The sequence below is a fragment of the Panthera uncia genome (assembly GCF_023721935.1).
Source record: "Panthera uncia isolate 11264 chromosome A1 unlocalized genomic scaffold, Puncia_PCG_1.0 HiC_scaffold_16, whole genome shotgun sequence".
Taxonomy (NCBI): domain Eukaryota; kingdom Metazoa; phylum Chordata; class Mammalia; order Carnivora; family Felidae; genus Panthera; species Panthera uncia.
The window spans coordinates 71,399,387-71,406,328 of NW_026057576.1; the positions used below are offsets into that span (position 1 = coordinate 71,399,387).

General features: G+C 37.4%; 1 pseudogene; it reads left to right on the top strand.

Moving 5' to 3' along the window:
• Positions 1-6,542: 6,542 nt before the first annotated feature.
• On the top strand, positions 6,543-6,641 carry LOC125934238 (uncharacterized; annotated as a pseudogene).
• The last annotated feature ends 301 nt before the right edge of the window (positions 6,642-6,942 follow it).

Here is a 6,942-nt window from a genome sequence, read left to right on the forward strand (position 1 = left end):
GTGTTTCTCTGAACAGAACAATTGTCTGAAAATAATGTCTGGCGTGTCTTTTCAGAGAAAGGTTAACGGAGAAGAGACTCAAAGTGCAGACACACGAAATTGTACTCACTGCATTCTTTACTTTGGAAAACAGTTTTAAGTAGTTGAATTACTTACGAAGAGAGCATAGCAACGACAGCCATGTAAGGCATTCTGCTTCTGGAAGTTTGTTTAATCAGTGGTAGCACTACCAACCTCTGGTCTTTTTTTTTTTTCCTCATGAAAGCACCAATGAGGAATGTAATCTTCTAGAACAAACTGCTGAACTTTCGATTCTTCAGTAACCGTCATCCTTTTTGGTGAAGGACACACATGTTTTTTTTCCTTTATAACACTGAAAACATTGCAGTCATGTTGAGCTACCTCTCCTGAAAATTTGAGGAAGTCTAGCCTCATTATATCAGACGATTATGGCATAATAAAGAGCCTTTGCACTCTACTTAACGTCTAAAGATTATTTAGAGAATTCAATATTTATCATTTCATTACCAATAGGGTCTGGGTGGATAAGATTACAAAGATGGAGAACTTGTAGCTTATGAATGTTATTTCAAATTAATTGAAAATTATACAACATGGCATATACTTCCCAGAACATGACAACTAATTGCTAAAGGTTTATATAATATGAACAAATATAAGCATATGCTCAAAATGTCTTAGTTTTTTTTATTTTTTTTAAAAATGTTTATTTATTTATTTTGAGAGAGAGAGAGAGAGAGAGAGAGAGAGAGAATGAATCCCAAGCAGGCTTCCCACTGTCAGTGCAGAGACCCATGTGGGGCTGATCTCACTAACCCATGAGGTCATGACCTGAGCCGGAATCAAGAGTCAGATGCTTAGCCAACAGCCACCCAGGAACCTCAAAATGTCTTAATTTTTAATGCTTTTTGACCCTTTTCTTAATTTTTGAGCAGTAATTAATAAATACACTTTTAGAAAGACCTATAGACATGTTTACCACCTTCTTCTCCTCACTTAAAAGTATCCCCATAGTGTGAAATATAGATTATGTCATTGGATATTCTGAATCCTTCAAAGCAAAATCCTTTACATATTTTTTTTTTAATTTAATGTTTATTCATTTTTGAGAGAAAGAGAGAGGCAGAGTGTGAGCGGGTGAGGGGTAGAGAGAGAGGGAGACACAGAATCTGAAGCAGGAACCAGACTCTGAGCTGTCAGCACAGAGCCTGATGTGGGGCTTGAACCCACGAACCATGAGATCATGGTCTGAGCCAAGTCAGATGCTGAACCAACTGAGTCACCCAGGTGCCCCCAAATTCTTACATATCTTGAAGATACCATCAAAACTGGTTATTTTAACTTTTAAAATATATGAATATTATATACCATGTACATGGTATATAATATATAATTATATTAAAGTAAAAATAAATATAATAAATGTATATGATATGTAATATTATACACTATGGAAACATATTTCTATACTTTATAATTAATTATACATTTATATATGTTAAACATAAATATTTTAAAAATAGAAATGTAAAATGTATTAAGATATAATATATAAAATAGACATATTGCACACCATACTATATCAAATTATCAACGTATCAGTATATAATATAATATATAATACTATATAACATATACATATACAAATAATAATATATACTATTAAATATTTCATTTTTTAAAACATTTATCTTTATTTCTGTTTTACAATAAAAACATCCCCAAGACATGGCCTTGTCTCAAATGCATGACAATTAAAACTCATCTCAACAAGTTAGGGTGCAAATTTTCAGAATCAGTGACTTTTCATGTCGTGAGTAAACTGAAGTTTGCATTATTATAGTGAACCAAAACCTTCACTGTGTAGCTATATATTTTGTTTGTTGGCTTAAGTAGCATACAAAGCTCAGGCCCATGAAAGGATGCTATATTTTAGGGTTATCCTTCATGTTTTTTGCATCTCAGCTTTTTTTTTTTAACTCTGCTTTTATTCGATGGTGTTACCTTTGCTTAAAAAAACAAAACAAAACAAAAACAAACAAAAAAAACTTTATATTGATCAGGAATGACTTTGATTCCAAGTAACAATAACATCCGTGGCAACAGCAAAAAGAAAACAAAGTAAAACGAACCCCTAACTTTCCATGGCTTAAACAATTGAGATTTGTTTTCCCACTGAACAGTTTTTCAGGCTCCTGCTGGTATTGGTGCGGTGGATTAACACCCTTAGGACCAATGATCCTGTTTGGTTGGAGGTTGTGTCATGGGTCAAGGTGGCTGCTGCAGCTCCAGCCATCACATCCTGAGCACAGTCCATGTTTCCTGTACTTACATTTATCTATGTTTGTCCCCTTTTTTTCTTTGTTTTCCCAGAAGCACCTCTAGAAGACTTCCTTTTACATTTCATGGTTTGGAGTCAGTCATATATACCTAAGCAGAAAGGAAGCCTATGAAAGTAACCATTTATCTTTAAAGCCCTAATCTGGTGAGAGGGTGCACCCTAAGAAGAGTTTGTCAATGGTGTTTGGGTTGCCAGTTCTGTGCCTACCACTATTGTGCTTCTGTTTTAAAACTGTCTTCAGGGATAACGTATCAACCTGATGAAGAATTCAGTCTCATTTCCTTACAATATGTATAAAAAATCATTCTCAAACCCAAATCTTAAAATTTTCTTTTTTTCTATTCTCATTCTTTTACCTTATATCAACTGGAGCTAATTGGGAATAGAGGAAACATGCACAATTAAATCAGGTAATATGGTACAGAGAGAAAATGTTGTGGTTTCAGACTCAACTTAAGACACCCTGACTGGGGCGCGTGGGTGGCTCCGACGGTTAAGCCTCTGACTCTTGGTTACGGCTCAGGTCATGATCTCATTGTTGCTGAGCTCAAGCCTTGCATCAGGCTCTGCACTGACACTGTGGAGCCTGTGTGGGTGTCTCTTTCCTCATCTCTCTCTGCCCTTCCTGCTCTCTCTCTCGCTCTCAAAATAAATAAATAAACATAAACAAGACACCCTTATGAAAGAGTAAAATAACTAATAGACATGAATTTCTGTGCCCTTTGCTATAATTGAATCCCATGTACTTCTCTAATTGGTAAAAACCCCAGGAGAGTTGTCTCTTCTTATCCATGAAGGATACATTCCAAGACCCCCAGTGGATGCCTGAAACCTAGTTCTGGATCCTAAAAACACTGTGTTGTCCTATGCACACACACCTATGATAAAATTTCATTTTTAATTTAAGCGCAGCAAGAGGTTAACAACAATAACTAATAATGAAAGAGAGCACTTATAACCATGTATTGTAACAACAGTTACGTGAACATGTTCTGTTTTTCTTTGCCTCTCTCAAACCACCTTATTGTGCTATACCCACTCTTCTTTCTCCGATGGTGTGAGATGATACGATGCCCACATGACGAGACGAAGCGAGGTGAATGGTGTAGGCACGTGACTTAGCTTTAGGTCCTAATGACCTTCTGACGGTACATCAGCCAGAAGATCACGTGCTTTCCGACCGCTGACACCAGGGAAGGCAAAACCTTGGTCAGGGGCGATTACTCTAAACGAAGCTGAATCTTGTAAGAATTGACTACTTTTGCTAGCGTATAAAATAGCTTCCCACACATAACCTAAGAACATCAAAAGTTTTCAGCCCAGCGTTCAAAATTATTCATCTTTACCTACCCAGATTTACAGCTTGATCGTCAATGATTTCTCTTCCCATTCGGTGAACCATGCCAGACTGAATTAAGTATGTTCATGTTGAAATCTGGCCTTAGCACAAGCTTTGATCACTCTTTTCTTTTCTTCCTTAATGCCTGAGCATTCAATTAAATATAATTATAATTAGATTATACAGTATAGATAATTTATATATATGAATTATAATAAATATTCTACCATTCTACTAATTACTTTGACAGCATTCTGTTATTCAATGTCTAAATGTTTTGGAAGCAAGTTTGATAAATAGCTCTTGTACCACATTTAACATTTTAAAATTCCCTGAATAAAAAAAACCTGAAGAGGGACTCCTGGGTGGCTCAGTCGGTTAAGCATCCAACTTTGGCTCAGGTCATGATCTCACAGTTTGTGGATTCAAGCCCTGCATCGGGCTCTGTGCTGATGGCTCAGAGCCTGGAGGCTGCTTCAGATTATATGTCTCCCTCTCTCTGCCCTCCCCTCTCTCTCTCTCAAGAATAAATAAATATTAAAAAAATTGTTAAAAAATCCTGAGGAATATTTTGATTCTTACTTTTGTGGCTTCTAAAACACAGGATTCATGCTGCCAGTTTTTATGTCACATTACCTTAGTTGAATTGTTATCGTGTTAATGATTTTGTAAATATATTTACTTACGAATGTGGGTATGCCATGAAAGTCATTATAAAATATAGGGATCGTCAAGCAGACTATAACAGTTGGGAATAATCTCAGTTAGAAACTGGTCCTGATATCCACTTTACTGTGGTTGGCTGTACAAACGCCGGGCTATGAATGTCAGAGACTGGATGGACTGCATTTGGGATAAGTTAATCCAGAACTCAAATGTAGTCATGGGAAAAGCAAAGTTTTATGGAGTTAGAGGTGCACTGGGTATACTTATCTGCATGAAGAAGAGAACAAGGCATTTTTCTTTTCTCTGATGCCTTACACCTATCGGGGAACAGACTGGAAACAGAGGCGTCTGCTGGAGATGGGGTGTTCTATGCCCTGCTCGAATGAACGTGTGTCCGCGTATATCGCAGCTTTATGCCGTCTCCTGGGAATACCGCTTGGACTTGTTGGTGTGCCTCGTGATTTCCCTGTCTCAGTTTGACTGCGGTGATTTTTTTCAGAGTATGTATTTTATATTTTGAGATTGTTTTCCAGAGGTGGACATTCTCTTTTTTGTTTGAAATCCGAGGCTTCTGTGTGTTATGCTACTAGGTAGTGAATAGACACATGCTACTTACTTCTTTCTTCTAATGGTCCACCTTCACGTTACCAGAAGCAGGTCTAGAGCTAGTTAGAGCCTGAGGAGTAGTCGCAAATGAGGAAAATTGCATATTTTATTTAAAAAAATTTGTATTAATGTTTGTTTTTTTGAGAGAGAGAGAGAGAGACAGAGCATGAGCAGGGGAGGGACAGAGAGAGAGAGGGAGACACAGAATCTGAAGCAGGTGCCAGGCTCTGAGCTGTCAGCACAGAGTTCCACATGGAGCTTGAACTTGTGAACCATGAGATCATGACCTGAGCCGAGAAGTAGGACGCCTAACCAACTGAGCCACCCAGGCACCCCTATAGTTTCTTGTTGACCCAGAGTTTTCTTTCTTTTCAGTCCCAACTCTGTATTCATTTGTTTACTTTTAAAAATGTCTATCTGATGATTTTTATGAATTTCATATAGGAGGCATTGGCAATCTGTCATGGAGCATTTATTTCCTTTCTTGTTTAAGTTTATTTATTTTGAAAGAAAGCAAGTGAAAGAAAGAGAACAAGAGAGAGAGAGGAGTGAGAACCAGTGGGAAGGGGCAGCGAGAGAGGGAGAGAGAGAAAGAATCCCAAGCAGGCTCCGTGTTGTCAGCCCAGAGTCCTACATAGGACTCGAACTTATGGAACCATGAGATCATGACCTGAGCCAAGAAGTAGGACGCTTAACCAACTGAGCCACCCAGGCACCCTGAAAGCTTGCATATTTTCAAGATCAACTGTGTGTATGCATGAACAAGTGTTTCTGTGTATGTTTTGCATAACCTAATTTATATTTTACACCTTTAATGCGTTCCCGTTTATGAATATTTCATTAGGAGCATCACCTGGTTATTTTATTTTTGTGCATTCACTAAGAATAATTAAGCCTTTATTTTATCTTGAATTCCACCCTGTGACAGAGACCAAGTTTTAACATCTGATAAAAACAAACAACTCCACATGCAGCCAGAGAGACCTGAGGACTTTACAAGGTTCTGTTTGGCTGAAATGCTTCATGGTCGATTGGCTGGGCTATTAGAGGATGGAGTACTTTCAGCTATGGGTTGTGATGACCATCACATGTGTCACATCATGAAGTGAAGTAACAATCCACACATTTTATATGTTATATGGAAATGTCATTTGTTTCAATCAAATATTTGACATAGTCTAATGCAACAGATTCTTTGAAAAAAAAACATGCCTAGAGAGATGTTTTCTGATGTTTTATAAAAAAAAACTCTGAACATAAGACCATCAATATATGAATTATACTTGTATGAGTCACAACGATGGATTGTACTAGACAACGGGTGGTGAGGGAAATTACTGAGATTTACTAAAATTCCAGCACAAATTATTTGACTTTTCTTTGCCTCCAAAGTAACGACCTTGGAAAGGCCCAAATAAGAAGGGTTTTCCTCTGGTAACTAGTTCAGAAAGAACGTCAGTGTTTTTTAAATTAAGGTATGATTGTCACATTCATAATTTTGTTAACATTATTCATTAACTCAGAACAGCCTTTCTTACTCTCCTTTCATCTTAATGTTAATTTATTTTTAAGACTATACTTTCAGGGATCATTTCTATAGTTCATTACTAGAGAAGTTTCTCTGAATGTTTAATGTTGATTTATTTTTGAGAGAGAGAGAGAGGGAGACACAAATCCGAAGCAGGCTCCAAGCTCTGAGCTGTCAGCACAGAGCCTGACACTAGGCTCGAACTCACAACAGCAAGATCATGACCTGAGCCAAAGTCGATCGCTTAACCGATTGAGCCACCCAGGTGGCCCATTCCTCTCCTTTAAAAAAAACAAAAACAAAACAAAAGAAAACAAAGCAACAACTGTTATTCACAGGGTAAAGCATTGAACACGTGAACAAAATAATAAACCAAAAACAAACACTTTGCATGTTACCGTGGTATTTTTTCACGTGCGTGTATGTGCGTGTGTGTAAACG